The following is a 15,880-nucleotide window of genomic DNA, read 5'->3' on the forward strand; positions in this document are numbered from 1 at the left end:
CAGGGGCAGAAGTGCAGGGAGCCTGCAGGGGAGCGTGTTGTGACTTCCCTCTGTGGCCCAGCCGCCGGAGGCTCCCAGAGGCCGAGCCCTGGGGAGACCTGGGGGAAGATGTGAATTCCAGCAGGTGTGAGCCGACTCACCTGTAGGATGTCCCGGGAGGGACCGAGGGCAGCACAGCCCTGGGGAACTGACACCAACAGCTCGTCACCTTGAACACAGTGGGACCCGCGGCCTCCTCCGTATGAACGAGACCTACCTAAGGGCTCCTGTTTCCACAGCCCCCACAGCAGGGCTCCCCTGTCTCAGGGCTGCGGCCCTCCTCACAGCACATCACTGCTGCCCAGAACCGCCGTGGCCCCAAGCAGGCCAAGGCACGCTCCAGTCCTACGGGTGGGGCCGAGGTGTATGTGTGAGCTGTCTGCGGCCGCCCAGCCATGAGGATGTCTGGGCCGTCCTTGCCGTCATTGTCACAGTGAAGGACAGATGAAGCTTGCTTGCAAGAATGATCATGTTTTATTTTATTTTTTTCGATGGAACGAGAAAAGATATTTGCAAACGACATATCAGATAAAGGGTTAGTATCCAACACCGATAAAGAACTTATCAAACTCAACATCTAAAAAAACCAAATAATCCAGTGAAGAAATGGGCGAAAGACATGAATAGACACTTCTCCAAGGAAGACATCCAGATGGCCAACCGACCCATGAAAAAATGCTCAACTTTACTCATCATCAGGGAAATACAAGTCAAAACCACAACGAGATACCGCCTCACAACCCTGTCAGAATGGCGAACATTAACAACTCAGTCAACCAAAGATGTTGGCAAGGACGTAGAGAAAGAGGATCTCTTTTGCATTGTTGGTGGGAATGCAAGCTGGTGCAGCCACTCTGGAAAACAGTATGGAGGTTCCTCAAAAAACTAAAAATATAAGTACCCTATGACCCAGCAATTGCACTACTAGGCATTTATCCAAGGGATACAGGTGTGCTGTTTTGAAGGGACACACGCACCCCCGCGTTTATAGCAGCACTATCGACAATAGCCAAAGTATGGAAAGAGCCCAAATGTCCATCAATGGATTAATGGATAAAGAAGATATGGTATATATATACAATGGAGTATTACTCGGCAATCAAAAAGAATGAAATCTTTCCATTTGCAACTACGTGGATGGAACTGGAGGGTATTGTGCTAAGCGAAATTAGGGAAAGACAAAAATCATACGACTTCACTCATATGAGGACTTTGAGAGACAAAAAAGATGAACATAAGGGAAGGGAAACAAAAATAAAAACAGGGAGGGTTTTTACCTCCTTTTACTACCTTGAGAATAAAAAACATTTACAGTTAGTTTATTTATTTATTGGTAGAATCCCAAGGAGACCCTGTTGTCAGCGCAGAGCCCAATGCAGGGCTCGAACTCACGAACTCACGAGACCGTGGCCTGAGCCCAAATCAGGAGTCGGTCACTTAACGCGATGAAGCCACCCAGGCGCCCCAAGAATGACCATGTTTTAAAGTTTACAGACCAACACTCGAGCACAGAAACGTCCTATACGCAGCCTGCCCCAAGGGCCGATTGTGGGAGGAGCTGGGGGTCTGCTGATGGGCTGCGGGTGGGATGCTGTGTGCCAACGGCACCTTCTCGTCCCATCACCGTGTCCGGTGACTGCTGCCTGCTCTGGAGGGGACGTTGAGGCTCCTGCCTCCGAGGGCTCGGGGACGGTGCGGTGGCCCAGTGGTCCCTCTGACTCCTCCTGAGCTAGGCCCTGGCCTGGACCCGCGTTCTGGCCTCCCTTGTTGAGTGATGACAGCATCCGGTTCCTTCCTGAAATGCCCTTTCAAACCAAGCTTCCCTTCTTCCCAGGCTGGTCTCCTGTCGGGGACGTCCGTCCGTCGGAAGCACTGCCTCGGCCCCGCTTCTCTCGAACCATCCACCTTGATGCTTGTTCCCGGGAACCCCCGTGTTAGCGGAGAAAGTCTGGTCTGAAGCATCTGGAAGGCAGGATGGTGCCATCGAAGGGTGTGCGTGTGACCTCAGAGGGTCTGTGACCACTCTGAGAACGGAGAGGACCCCGTGGCTGTGACGGTGTCAGGCAGGAGTGGCTGCGGCACGCGGGGAACCCCCACCTCCCGCTAACGTTCCCGCTCTCCTCGTCACCACGGACGTCGTGATGGGTTCGACGGGGTCTTTGCAGCGTCCGTCGTGAGGGAGCCTTGTGATTATCTGTCACTCGTCACTTGAGCACAGGGCGGCCCCGTGTCTGCTCCGTGGACGCCGTGGACGGACCTTCACACCGCAGGGCTCCACCCTGTGTCACGGAGCGCACTGTGGACGGTCAGCGGCCTGTCTCCGTGACACCTCGGACAGCATGCTGGGTTTGGGCGACGTCACCGGTCGGGGGGTCCGGGTTCGCTGCGGAGATAAGTGGGCCCTAGATCTCAGCTGCTTGCGGCCGCAGGGCTCGCGCGGGGTGCTCGTCCCGCCCGGAGGCTCCACATCTTCCCCGCGCGTCATCCAGGAATGGAGGCCGGCGGGGGCTTCACGGCCACCTGCGGTCAGCCGCCGCGGGGGGAGGGAAAAGGGAACGCGTGAGTTACGCACTGGGGTGCCGCGTGTTTGCGCTGGGCGGCTTTTGTTCGCTGTGGGGGTGGGAGTGACCGAGCGTCCCGGCCTGCGTGGACTGCGAGTGCACAACTCGATGCATTTGGGGCCCGCGTGTCTCGTGCCACCGGCTCCCCAGGGCCTCCCTCCCCTGCCCTGCCTTCCGTCACTCGTGGTTCGCACGGCCGAGAGTATTTTCTGAAGGAGGTCGTAGCGTGCCCCTCTTCGGGGGGCCTCGTTCACACAGACCACCGTCTGCAGGAATCACCCGTCCCCGTGTGAATCTCTAGCCCACTCTGTGTCCTTGCCAGGCACCCTCCCCCGTTCCCATAGGCCAGATTTGTTTACTCACCTGCTGTGGACATTGGGCTGTTTCTAGCTTTGGACTGTTACAGGCGAAGACGGTAAGAACATGTGGGTGCAGGTTATTGTTTGACTTTATTTATTTTGATAGAGAGGGAGAGAGAGAGAGAGAGAGAGAGACAGCATGCTCGAGCCAGGGAGGGGCAGAGAGAGAGGAAGAGAGAGAACCCCAAGCGGGCTCCCAGCCGTCAGCACAGAGCGCGACGTGGGGCTCGAACTCACGAACCGTGAGATCACGACCTGAGCGGAAGTCAAGCCTCCGTCGCTTAACTGACCGAGCCCCCCCAGGCGCCCGTGGATGCAGATGTTTGCGGAGACACAGGTCTGTGTTCACCCTGGGTGCGCAGCTGGGAGTGGAGGTCCCTCACGGTGCTTGTGTCAGTTTGCACCCCCTCCCGCCACCCCCGCCCCTGCAGGTTAGGGGAGTTCGTTTCCTCTACACCCTCACCAACACTTGCTGTGGTCAGTTTCTGAATTGTAGCCAGTCTAACGGGTGGGTGGTGTTGTCCCCTGTCGCTCTGGTCTGCACTGCACGGCTCATGGCACTAAGCACACCCCGTGTGGTTCCCGGCCGTGTCGTGTAGCTGGTGACCTTGGCGGGTTCATCCGCTTGGTAGAGTGACCTACCTCCGATCTTCCCCGGTGAGGCTTCCGGCCCAGGACTGTGGACGGCAGCATCCGCTCGCATCCCCGCACCGCTCTGTTTGGTCTGAGCCGGCTTAACCTCTCCGTCTCACTCGGTGGGGGGGACAGGAGGCCGTAGACACAGGCGGTGGGGAAGCCGGTTCGCAGGGACGACGCAGCGGCACCGGGGGTCCTGCTAACGCACAGATCCCGACTCCGTGCGTCCGGGCCCCACTTCCTGTGTTTGTCACCAGCTCCAGGTGACGTCTGGAGCTGCCGGTCCGTGGACCACGAGTGGGGGACTCAGAGGGTGACAGCAGGAATGAGGACATCGAGGCAAAGGGTAGTCGTCAGGGAGCAGAAGGGTGACGAGCGTGTCTGCACAGGTAGTGTCAGACAGTGACAGGGGCAGAGAGCGGGGCCTTCCGCTGTGGTCCCCCTGGCGGGGTTCTGCAGGTGGGGCTCCGGCCGCCTGGCGCGGAAGGACACAGGCACCCGCCCCGGCTGCGACGCCCCCCCCCCCCCCCCCCGCCTCGGGGCTCGATCCCACACTTAGCCTGTCCGGGTGCCACTGTCACACCAGGCCAGCCCTTACTGGGTCCTTGTGAGTATTCGGCAGGCCACCACTTGCAGAGGGGCTCGGGCGGGTCTGCCCGGTGGCAGGTCGGCCTCGTGGTGGCCGTGGGGGTCAAGCCGCAGGGCAGGGCTCCCCAGTACCAGCAGGAGGGGACAGGCGAGTTTGCCACAACCACAGGGAGCAAGGCAGAACCCCTGTTGCGTCTCAGGACACGAGGGGCACCGGTCCGGGGGATGAGGAGGTGGCCCCGGGGCTGCCTCCGCCGTTACCCCGTGGGGTCCGTGCCCACGGAGCCCGTGTCCGTGACAGCCTCGCAAGGTCGAGTCGCGGTCGGTGCCCGGTCCCCACGCTTCACCTCCGGGACCCACGGCGGCCAGGGGCCTCTCGTGTGGGTTCACGGGGTCAGCTGGGGGAAAGCGGATAACAGAAGCGGATGGACACTCGGCAGTATTTATATTATTTGGCCTCGGGAAGGCCCCCCCACCGCCCCCCACGGCCGGAGACCCTCTCTGCTCCGCGATCCCTCGTGTCACAGGGCCGGCCTCTGGGAGGGCCCGCCCAGGCAGCCACAGCGGGGGCCTCGGTGCCCCGTCATCTTCCCGCCTGCCGTCTCTACAGCAGGCCTCCTCCTCCCCTTCCCCCTCGTTCCTTCTGGACTCAGGACCCTCCCAGCTGTCCACGACAGGACCCCACTCAGTTCTGTGAAAAGAATCAGGTACGTTCACATCTCACTTAATGGGAACATGCCCTCACTGTCGAGCCTCGTCTCCTGACCGCTTCATCCTGCGAGCCTGAAGCTCGGTCCCCATTAAACGGCCAGCCCCTGTCCCCCCGCCACCTCCTTTCTGGCCTCGGCCCCCCATCTTCCCACCTGGGAACCCCGCGGGGGCGAGAGAACGTCTCTCCCAAGGCCGTATGTTAATCCCCTGTACCTGGGGTGAGGGGCCCGCCTGCGAGAGCAGCACAGCAGACCGGCTGACAAAGCTCTGTTCCTGATGACGCCCTTGACCTGCTCACCAGAACTGGGTCTCACGACCTCCAGACGTGCCCTTCACTGCCCCGGCCTCTGTCTGTGTCACTGCTTCCAGGGAGCACATGGTACCTGCCGTAGGGCGTAAACGCAATAAAACCTCACCCTAGGAAAAGACGGGAAACAACGGGCTGTGATCGCTAGTCCTGCCATACAGGAAGAGGCAATTTCCTCCTCGGACAGTGGAGTCGTTCATCAATCAATCATATTGGCCACCCTTCATTTTGTTCTCTGAAGATCTCTCCTGTCCACCGAGGAACAGATTCAGCTGCTGTGCTTTGTTTTTTTTTGGGGGGGGGGCCTGGAATGCAGATGTGATGGCTGGGGTTGCGGCAGTTATTTTGGGTTCATGAGGAATGGCCAAGAACATCTGAGACTTTTAGCCCTCGGATCTTAAATCTGCTGGGTCAGCGTCACCAAACCATCTACCTCCAGCCTTCTTGTTATATAAGGAAAAACATTAAATAAATACTAAGTTTCCTCTGAACCTGTGCTTCATCTTTTTTTATTTCTGCGTCTGAGTCACAGGCCTTGAACTCCCGGGAACTCCATCCCCTGAATGGGCCCCCCCATCAGTATCTGTCTCCGGCTCCGTCCAGGGCCCAGTCTTACCCTCCGCCGTGTTTCCTCTTCACTCCCAGGAAGCTTGTGATACCTTTATCTTGGGGTGGAGAACTTGAATTTGTCAGAAGAACCTTTGTAGACACAGCCGGGGCCCATAAAATGCCCAACAGTGGTTTCAGAACCAAGTATGACAAGTTGCACTTAAGTTCCACTTAAATAGAAACGCATTTTTCATTCATAGCCAAATTAAAAGGCTTCGGGATCTGTGAGTAATCTTGGGCTGCTCTCCCCCCCGCCCTTAACTGTCAGTCTCCTAATTTAACCATCTGGAATTCTTTTTAAAGTGCCATCCTATTCAGCATTTGGAAACGAGGGGCCCGACTCTAAATGGGAGAAAATCTACATTTCATTGCAGAGGGAGAACTCGACGCCAATGTCCTATTCGACAGAGACCGCAGCAACCTGTATGCCTCGCGGACGGCAGAGGGGAGCTTCGGAAAATTCATTCCACGTGTGACGGGAGACCCCCAACTGTGGGAACGGACGCGAGAACTGGAAGATGCACTCCCCGAAGACCTGGGCGCCTGCTGCTGTCTCCCTCTGACGTCCGCGGCACGAGGCTTTGTCACGTGCGGCCACGGCCTGGCTGACACAGAGCGCCAGTGCCCAGTCGCTGCGAAAGGTACTTGTCGTCTCCCTGTGGCTCCAGTGTGACCGTCCGTCCTGTCTTTTCATTTCCTGCATCAGCAACCCCCCCCCACCACCACCCCCGGCGGGTCTGGGCTGCTTCTCCCCGCGTCCTCACAAGCACCAGGGGAGGCGATGGTTAGTGCAGCTGACGGGTGACCAGCTCCGGTGGGGCGCAGACCTGACCTTCCTGGCCCCCTGGACCCGACAGCTAGTTCTGGCCCGTGAGCGGGAGTGAGTACGTCGTTCCTGGGTTGGGGCGTTGAATAGCCTGTGTGTGACTTTCTAGAATCCCCCGCTGAAGTAATTACGGAAGCAGAAGTGAATTTGGAGCCCCCCCATAGGCTCAGACCCCCGAGTGGCTGGAGGGACCAGAGTGTCCCTGCCCACCTGCAAAGTCATGGAGCAGGAGGGAGAAATAAGTCCGTTTTGAGCCTGAGGTTGGTAAGCCACGGCCTGCAGTCCAAACCTGGCTCGCTACCCGTTCTTTAAATGAGGTTTGCCTTGGGGCGCCTGGGTGGCGCAGTCGGTTGAGCGTGCGACTTCAGCCAGGTCACGATCTCGCGGTCCGGGAGTTCGAGCCCCGCGTCAGGCTCTGGGCTGATGGCTCAGAGCCTGGAGCCTGTTTCCGATTCTGTGTCTCCCTCTCTCTCTGCCCCTCCCCCGTTCATGCTCTGTCTCTCTCTGTCCCGAAAATAAATAAACGTTGAAAAAAAAAAAAAAATAAGTGAGGTCTGCCTGGGTCACAGCTTGCCCGCTCGTTCATGGGTTATCTGTGGCTGCTGTTTTGCTGCAATGACAGAGTTGAATAGTTGTAACAGAGACCCTGTGGGTCACAAAGCCTCACGTATTTCCCATCTGGCCGTTTACATAGAGAGTTTATCAGCCGTGTTTTCAGCCACTGCCTTTTTGTGACTGGTTCTTACCACAGCCTAACCAGCCTCTCCCGGTGGCTTACTGAGCACAGTCTTTAAAGCTTGTTAATCTCATGGGCTAAAAAAAAAATAGGGTTACGTTATGTTTAATTTACATTTCTTTGATTATTCCTGGAGTCCCACCATTTTCCATTTGTTCAGTGGCCGTATTTCTCTTTTGACTGTTGATACTCGTTGCCATTTTTTTCACGAAGGGCTGCGTGATTTTCCTCTTGATCTGGTTGAGTTCTCAAAGGAGGGAGGGTATTAATCGTTTGTAGCTTACATTTGATTTATTCTACCGAGTCTCAGTTTAGGAAAGAAATAGTCCCTCCCCTCTAGAAGTTGGATGAATAGTCAGTTATATTTGCTTTGGTCTTTGTATTGGATTTAAAAGCGTATTTTAGTCCAGCAGCAATCTTAGCACAAGGGAGAGGGTAAGGGACGGGGTGGGATGCTTGCCTCGTAGTTTCACGGTTTACACGTGAAAAAGCAGGCGTGAAGGTCTCACGTGTGCACACAGTCGACCGTACAGAGAGGACTGTCGCCACAGTGAGGCAGTACCCGTCGTACAAGCAGCCCGGGAGGCAAGAAAAACTCTAAGACGTTAAGCGGTTTTACAGTTTTCTCCATCTTTCCAGTTCTGGCCATTTCCACAATCTTCTCATATGCACAGTAATGGAAAACTAGTTTATTTTATGGGACAAATCGCATCCCAGGATGGAACCTCGCTCTCCGAATGCCTTCGCCTGCCTGCGCTGTTGACTGCCGTCGTGAGGGTTCTGCCTGCGTCTGGAACGCTCCTGCCTTTTAATTTCTCCGCGGCCGTTTTCTATCTTGCCAGGAGCTGCCGCGGTCACCTCCTTAGCTACTCACACAAAGACCCTTATATCCTTCTGCTAGTTTTTCAGGACTCAGTCTCTGTTGAGATTTAGATCAGTTCTGGTGAAAGCCTGACTCCCGCGGGGAAGCCACGGGAGGCCGGCCGCGGGACCTAGGAACCGGGGGCTTCCAGAATTCCGGGCCCACATCCCCGCCCGCCCGCCCGCCCCACCTACCAGGTTCTTTTCTCCTCCGCCTTTGTGTGCCCCCCACCGGCCTCCCCACCACGCTGGCTGCCACACCAGAGACTGGAATCCCGCTCCCCGCTGACCGCCCTCACCGTTAGCACCGCCGGGCTCGTGCGCCCCCCGGAGGCCCCCGTCCGCCCCTGGTGCACATCTTTGCCGTCACTCGTTTGCGTTTAGCGGACCTCCTCCTCTCTGGTCTAATACACTCTTCTAGCGTCCCAGGGCCTTCCTTCTAGAACACAGAGCTCAGATCAGGGTGTTTGCCCAAAATGCCTACTGTTGATTTTGCTGCCCCGACACCCATCCTGCTCTCACCGCACAGTGTCTGTGTCTCATACCCTTGGTACCTGAGCCTCAGCATTTCCTAGAGCGGGAGCTCATCACGCACAGAGCTGCTCTGTTTCATCACGAGGGCCCTCCTTCATCCCCAGCATCTATGTCTCCACACCCCCCTCGTGACCAGCCGTGTGTGCTCTGTAGTTTGCTTTGCCTCTTTTCTTTCTTTGTTCATTTGTTTCTTAAAGTCCACATATGAGCGAAGTCCTGTGATATTTGTCTTTCTCTGACTAATTTCACTTAGCATAATCCCCTCCAGTTCCATTCGCGTAGTTGCAGATGTCAGGATTTCATTCTTTTTGATTGCTGAGTAATATTCTATTGTATATATACCACATCTTCTTTATCCATTCACCCATCGGTGGACATTTGGGCTCTTTCCATACTTTGGCTATTGTCGATAGTCGGGGTGCATGTGTGCCTTCGAAACAGCACACCTGTATCCCGTGGATAAATGCCTAGTAGTGCTACTGCTGGGTCGTAGGGAAGTTCTATTTTTAGTTTTTTGAGGAACCTCCATACTGTTTTCCAGAGCGGCTGCACCAGCTTGCATTCCCACGTACAGTGCGCGAGGGTCCCCCTTTCTCCGCGTCCTCGCCAACAAGAGCTATTCTCCATGGGGCATTTTTATATGTCAGGCGCTGTGCTAAGAGCTTTATGTACATTAACGTTCGGATTTCTCATAACTCTGTAGGGATGATATTATCAGTATCTTCATTTTGTAGACGAGGATACGAGGTGTAGGAGGCCCAGGTAAATCGCCCGAGCTCTCACGACCCCTGCCAGGTGCGGTTGGGAACCCTGGCCCGACCCTGGCCCGGTGTCTGTGATGCCAGAGCCCACGCTCCTGGCCACTGGGCCTCATTTCCACGCTTTCTTCTCTGACTTGCTCTTTCTGGGTGTCTGTGCCCTGTGCTGACCCAGGCAGACATCCACACCCTGGGTCGTGCTCGTTTGGACCCCTAAACCACGACACCGACACTGGCCGTGAGGGGCAAGGGGTTTATCCAGAGCAGGAACTGGCACTGGAGGCCCTTGGCGGCCCCTCCCGGCTCCGGACTGGGTGATTTGTACAATGCGCCCTGGACCGCGGCCAGGGACCAGTCGGGGCGCTGCGGGAAAACGGAAGCGTGTTTGGGACGTCGTGTGTCAGCTCGGCTCTTTGTCCGGGTTCCTACTTCAAGACGGGAGAGGGGGACAGCTATGTGGTCAGCCCGGGGTCGGAAGGTTCCACGTCCCGGGCCGCGTCGGCGTCTTGCGGGGTGGCGTGGGGGGCGGGCTCTTCCTGGATGTTGTGCTTTTCCAAGCTCCGGCTTCAGTGACGTCGCCCTGTCAGGCTGACCCTGACGTGGATGGGAGCATTTACACCGTGGGAATCAGCACAGTCTATGCAGCACTCAGCAGAACACCACCGGGCAGGATCCACTGGTTCGGTGCGCAGACTCCACCGTCGCGAGGCCTGGGTGTGCGTCCCCCCGGCAGCACGCACCAGCTGGATGGCTCTCTGAGCCTCAGTTTCCCCGATGGCCAAGACAGGGATCCAAACAGCAGCATCAAGGGCAGGCGTGAGGCTCACGTGAAACGATGCGTGTCCAGGGCTTGGCAGAGCGTCTGCCCCTTGTCAACCCTCAACAAGGGGTGTCGATTATTTAAAAAAAATTTTCTTTAATGTCTGTTTACTTTTGAGAGAGAGAGAGAGTGCATACGAGCGGGGGAGGGGCAGAGAGAGAGAGGGAGACACGGAATCCGAAGCGGGCGCCAGGCTCCGAGCCGTCAGCACAGAGCCCGACGCGGGGCGTGAATCCACGAACCGGGGATCATGACCTGAGCCGGAGTCGGACACTCAACCGGCTGGGCGCTGGAGGTGCCCCAGTGGGTGTTGATTATTATCACTAATAAGCGGGACAAGGAAGTGCACAAAAATGACGAGGTGAGCACGGCCACTAAAATGCCCTTGCGCCCTTGACCACAATACACGGTGCCAGCGAGACACAGGAGTCAGAACACCAAGGATGCGCGTTCCCGGCAGGACAGACGCGCGTCAGGGGGTCCTGCACGAGCCAGGAGGTAGTCGACGGGCAGGAGGAGGCTGTTCTGGGCAGACAGAAGGAATGGCTCTCAGTCGACTCTACTCGTGGGTTTCGGAGGCGGAGCCACGGGGCCGTGTCGGACGGGGCCTGAAGTCCACAGACCAGGGCACCAGTCTACGTTTGGCGCTTCTGTGACCTTGACCTGACCTTTGCAGGCCTTTGCTGTCTCCTCTCTGGGCTGAAGAGAACCGACTCCTGCTGGAAGAATTACAGCCAGCGCTGCGTGTGGGGATGACCTCCGGGGAACCGCCGGGCGGCTGTGTCATCAGGGGGCCCGGCCGGGGCCGCCGAGGGCACGTGGAGCCTCGACGTCCGTCCGGCACGCCGGGCGGGGCCCCTTCCCGGCAGGGGCGCCTCAGCGCTCTTTCGGGAGCCGTGTCTCCTGCTGCAGAGGGCCTGGAAGTGGGGACGGGGTCCCCGGGGCCGTCCGCGTAGCCGTGTGTCATCCGTATTAACAGGGGACGTGCTCGGCCTTTCTCTGACGTGCCCTTTCCCGGCCTAACGGATGTGGTCTTTGTCTTCCCAACGCGGCCGCTCCTTGCTCGTCGTGTCCCTCGGGTGTGGCTGCGTGGGTTCAGCCGGGTGACGTGTGCAGACGCCTCTTCCGCCCGCGGACACAGGGGCGCCCCCTGGGGGTACGAGCCCCGACGGCCGTGCCCCGACGGCCGTCCTGCGCCCTGGCTGCCGCTGCCTGTTTGTCCGCGCCTCGCGGGGAGAGGTTACTTCTGTCACCCCCTGGGGCGTGGCTTCGAGACCCGCAGTTCAGGGGGGCACAGGGAAGGCACGCCGGCCCCTTCTCCACGCGTCACATACGGCCGGAGACCCTGAGGAAGCTGTCAAAAATGGAAACAGCCCCGGCGGGAGAGAAGCTCCCTGGCACGGATTTGTGGGGCGGGAGAGGCGCGCAAGCCCCCTCCGACCCGGGACCCCCGATCTCAGGCGCTCTGTGTCCTTGTGAGCGGGCCCCTCCCTTCGTCCTCCTCCCTGGACGGCGACAGTTCCAGCCGTTCTGGGTCCCTTATTTACTAGAGAACACTTCTTTTTTACTTTACTTTTATTTTATTTCATTTTACTTTACTTTTTACTTTATTTTTTATTTTTTATTTTTATTTTATTTTACTTTTTACTTTATTTTTTTATTTTATTTTACTTTACTTTTTACTTTATTCTTTTTAATTATTTTATTTTATTTTACTTTATTTTATTTTACTTTATTTTTTTGTGTTACGTTACGTTACATTACGTCACGTCACGTCCCGTCACGTCACGTCACGTCACGTCAGGTCAGAGGGAGAGAGAGAATCCCAAGCAGGCTTAAGGCTCAGAGCGGAGCCCAACGCAGGGCTCGATCCCACGACCCTGAGATCATGACTCGAGCTGAAATCAAGAGCCGGATGCTCAGCCGACTGAGCCCCCCAGGGGCCCCACAAACAAACATTTTCGTAGGAGTTTCTAATTTCACTTACTTTCCTTTTATCACCATATGAAATTACTTTATGTAACTATTCATTTTTTCTTGTGTTTGTTTTTTTTCAACTAGAACGTAAGCCCCGTGAGGTTTTGGACTTGATGTGTTTTATTCACCATGGAATTGCCAGCGTTAAGAAACGTACCTGGCAATATCAGTATTCGTTGCATGAATGAATGAATGGATTTTTCTTTACAAAACCGTTGTTTTTTCACGTGAGACACTTCCAGTCACTTCCAGTGTTGTCAGAATATCGTGGCCAGGTGTGTCTCCTGACCTCCATAAACTTGGGAAACAGAGAAATAAGAGTGAAATTCATAATAAACAAGGTTAGTTCATAACAGACCCAAAGGTGCAAAGTCGTCTCAAAGAGGCAAAGTGCGTTAAGGTTCGTGAGGTGTGACGTAACACGGCCGAATGTACTAACGCAGGTAAAGGATGTGACCAAAAAGAGGTTGGACAGTGATGGACGTACAAACGGAAAGGTAGTTGCAGGGCTGAACTTGGGCCGTTTCCTCTGAGGACGCAGGGGAGGCATCCTGGTCTCTGGATTCGAGGGTTGCGTTCCTGTTGAAGGGCTCCCCCACCACGACAAGTGGCCACTGGTTTATCATGACCTCTTCTTGAGTTCCCGCTCACCCTGCCATTTTCTTGATGGCCCCTTACCTTCCCAGCCAGGTCTGCTTTTTTGGGGGAAAGTGTGCGGGTCACAATTACCAGAGGCCCCTGGACCCTACAACTGTTGTACTTCTCTTTGTGACACAACTAACATAACAAATTCTGGTGTTGTAGATCCTTCTCCTCACCCTGCTAATGGGAGTCTAGCCCCATTCCCCACGTGCTAGCAGTTATGGTGTTGAGCCTGCACAGCGATGGGTCAGGCCGACATTTTGGGTTGTTCACCGTGAAGAATGTTCCTTAGTGAAAGCTCCAAAGAGGCCACCATCATCTCTTGGAGCTACCATGACTTTGCTATGGGCCACTCCCCTATGATCCAAACATCTTTGGGAAGAACTGAAGTGGTCTTTGTAACAAACATATGGCACCAGCAGTCCCCACCCGGAAAATTCTTCCAGGGAGGCCAGTATTTCTCCAGCCACTTCTCCTCTCCTCTCTGAGAATGACCTTCAAGGCCACTTGGGATCGCCGTCACAGCATGTCGTTTCGTCCAGCCACTGAGCCTGTGCCTTGTGCCGGCTAGAGCACTAGTCACCAAGGGCCATAGTCTTTAGTAGCAAGAGCCCCTGGGAAACACTGGCCCTCACACCCATGATGAGAGCTCCCTGTCCGACTGACTACCAAGTCACTGGACTTGGTTCCCAACGTTCCTGTATTTTATTGATTCCAGAGGTTACATCTGCATCCAAAGACCAAAAGTTCTTCACCATTCAAGACCAAGACATTTTAATAAACCTACCTCAGTCTCCAAGGGCAATTTCTCTCTAACAAATTTATGTTTCCATAACGGCAGCATCATTAAAACAGGTTTTACGGCTTGTCTTCATATAGTAACGACTTTGAAGGGACATAATAATTCAGATATACAACCCTAGGATCTTTGTTGGAGACAAAGCTTTCCTCAAAAGCCCTTTTTAGTGTATTCATTCTTAACTCAGCCGCTGGGCAGTCTCACTGTGAGTGTTAGCGTTTTCCATTCCTAAGCACATTCTAGTTTTGCTTACACATGTGAAAAGAGGTTGTTTTATATTCTTAAATCTCCCTTTTAATATTCAAAGGCCATTTTAAAGTTTCTGAAGGATGCGCGTGGAAAAAATACTTTCGCAAAGAATGAACCCAGCTGTCCTCAACCCTGGCTCTGCTTTAAAATCACCTGAGGTGCTTTGAAACTACCTGCCCCGGTCCCATGTCACAAAAGTAAGTCACAGGCTCTGGGGGTGATGCCTAGGTGACTCACATGTGTGCAACCACACGTGCGAGTCACAGAGCCCTAAACCTGGCTAGGGTGAGGTGCCAGAGGGGAGGTCAGAGAGCCCTGGGGACCCAGGTGGGGCCCCCACTTTCCTACAACGAGAAACTGTTGGATGCTCACCAACCAGGGGTCTCACTGTCTTGGGCACAGTGACCAAGACATGGAACTTTTCGGATGAAAACAGGAGGGTCTCAGGAGACCTAGGATGGCCACCCTACTTGTGGCTCAACACAAAGTGCTCTCCATACTCTGCGTTGGAATGAGGCCGCCGTGACTTTGTGGCCTTCATGTCTTGGGCAACGCCACCTGGATTTCTGAGCTCATCTAGGGGCCCTCCCTCTGATGGACACGCAGACCCGCTATGGTTTCTCTGCTCATTTAGTTGCTGGGAGAAGGGATTTCCTCAGTTTGTTTAGAGCGTGGCTTGGAGCCTTGACCATTAGGAAGCATTGTTCGCTAATCTGTGCTTGAGCATGGGTGCCTCTCCTTGGGCCTGACTTTATTGAATCTCCAGGGTATGGGGGAAGAGGAGGAAGGTACCAGTGTTTATTGTGAGCTGTTTTATGTATGTGATCTCATGTGATCCTTCTAGCAACCTTATGAAGTCGGTTCTTTCAGATGAGAGCGAAAGCTGAATCCCAGACAGGTTAGGTCAACCGTCCAGAACAAACTCAGATCTATACGACTACAACTCTGTGTTCTCCACACAGCGTTATGTCTTTAAGGGCTTGATCGACAAGCTGAACAGGGAAAATTGCACATTTCTGGTGATTTTGTAAAGTAGCTCTATAGGCTGCTCCTCGCTGGGAGAAAGCACTGAGCGCTGCTACGGCAAGTTCTCCGTTGTCTTGGTGGATGTGGGAAGGGATGCCACATAGCATGTGGGGTTAGCTTCAGTTCAGAGCGTCACGTCAGGAAAAGGCGATTCTGCTTGTGAGTGTGTCAGAGCAAAGAGCTGGGATATAAGGAAACATGATGTCGAGCACTGCAGCTGGAAAAACAGGAGTCAAGGCCTCAAGAGGCCACTTTTCTGTTCAGTCCTGATGCCTCCGGTCCAGTCATTGGGGCAAAATGTCCCAGGTCTCCTGAGGACATGGACAGGATCGTGGGTGGGTCAAGCTGGAAATGGTCATCTGTGGAGCCATAGGGGGTGGAAGACTGTCCAAGTGCCCAGGAATGTTCTTCCAAAAGACAATTTTTGCTATAAATGGCATCTCATCTGTGATAATTTAAAAATAGAATTTATTTTGGTAAATGCCGATGGTGATTTTTTTTCAAATAAAAAATACCATATTAATTATGCGTTCCTTTTAATCTTAACCAACTATCTGGTTAGAAGACCATGGTTGTAGATGCAGTATATCCTGATAAACTAGCGAGTACCCAGAAAGCAGATCCCATTCACTCATTCAGAAATACGCCGAAGAGGAGACAGACCTTCACCCCTGCCCGTATCAGGCTTTCAGCCCGGACACCCTAACACAGAGACAGATTAACAGAAGAACAACAGCTGATTAACTCATGCAGTTTGCATCACGTGGGAGAAGCCCAAGTGAAGGGTAACTCAAAACGCTGTCGTAGAACTCTGGCTTACGTGGCATCTGCATCTGCAGAGA

The 15,880-nt window shown here is 54.8% G+C and overlaps 1 protein-coding gene across 5 annotated transcripts in view; it reads left to right on the forward strand.

The window, feature by feature from the left end:
• Positions 1–7,025, forward strand: part of MTHFS (methenyltetrahydrofolate synthetase) — a 122,821-nt gene extending 115,796 nt beyond the window's left edge. For 2 of the 5 annotated variants that reach the window (XR_006963347.1, XM_047086515.1), the window contains exon 5: positions 6,185–7,025. The gene's annotated coding sequence lies outside the window, so the exon portion shown is untranslated. Of the gene's footprint in view, positions 1–1,873; positions 3,108–6,184 lie in introns of those variants that run through there. The other 3 variants (XR_006963348.1, XM_047086513.1, XM_047086514.1) reach the window with 2 other exon arrangements.
• Positions 7,026–15,880: the final 8,855 nt, after the last annotated feature.

The sequence above is a fragment of the Lynx rufus genome, unplaced genomic scaffold, assembly GCF_022079265.1.
Source record: "Lynx rufus isolate CCGP_SWC_20201006 ecotype Redwood Valley unplaced genomic scaffold, mLynRuf1.p SCAF_21, whole genome shotgun sequence".
Lineage (NCBI taxonomy): Eukaryota > Metazoa > Chordata > Mammalia > Carnivora > Felidae > Lynx > Lynx rufus.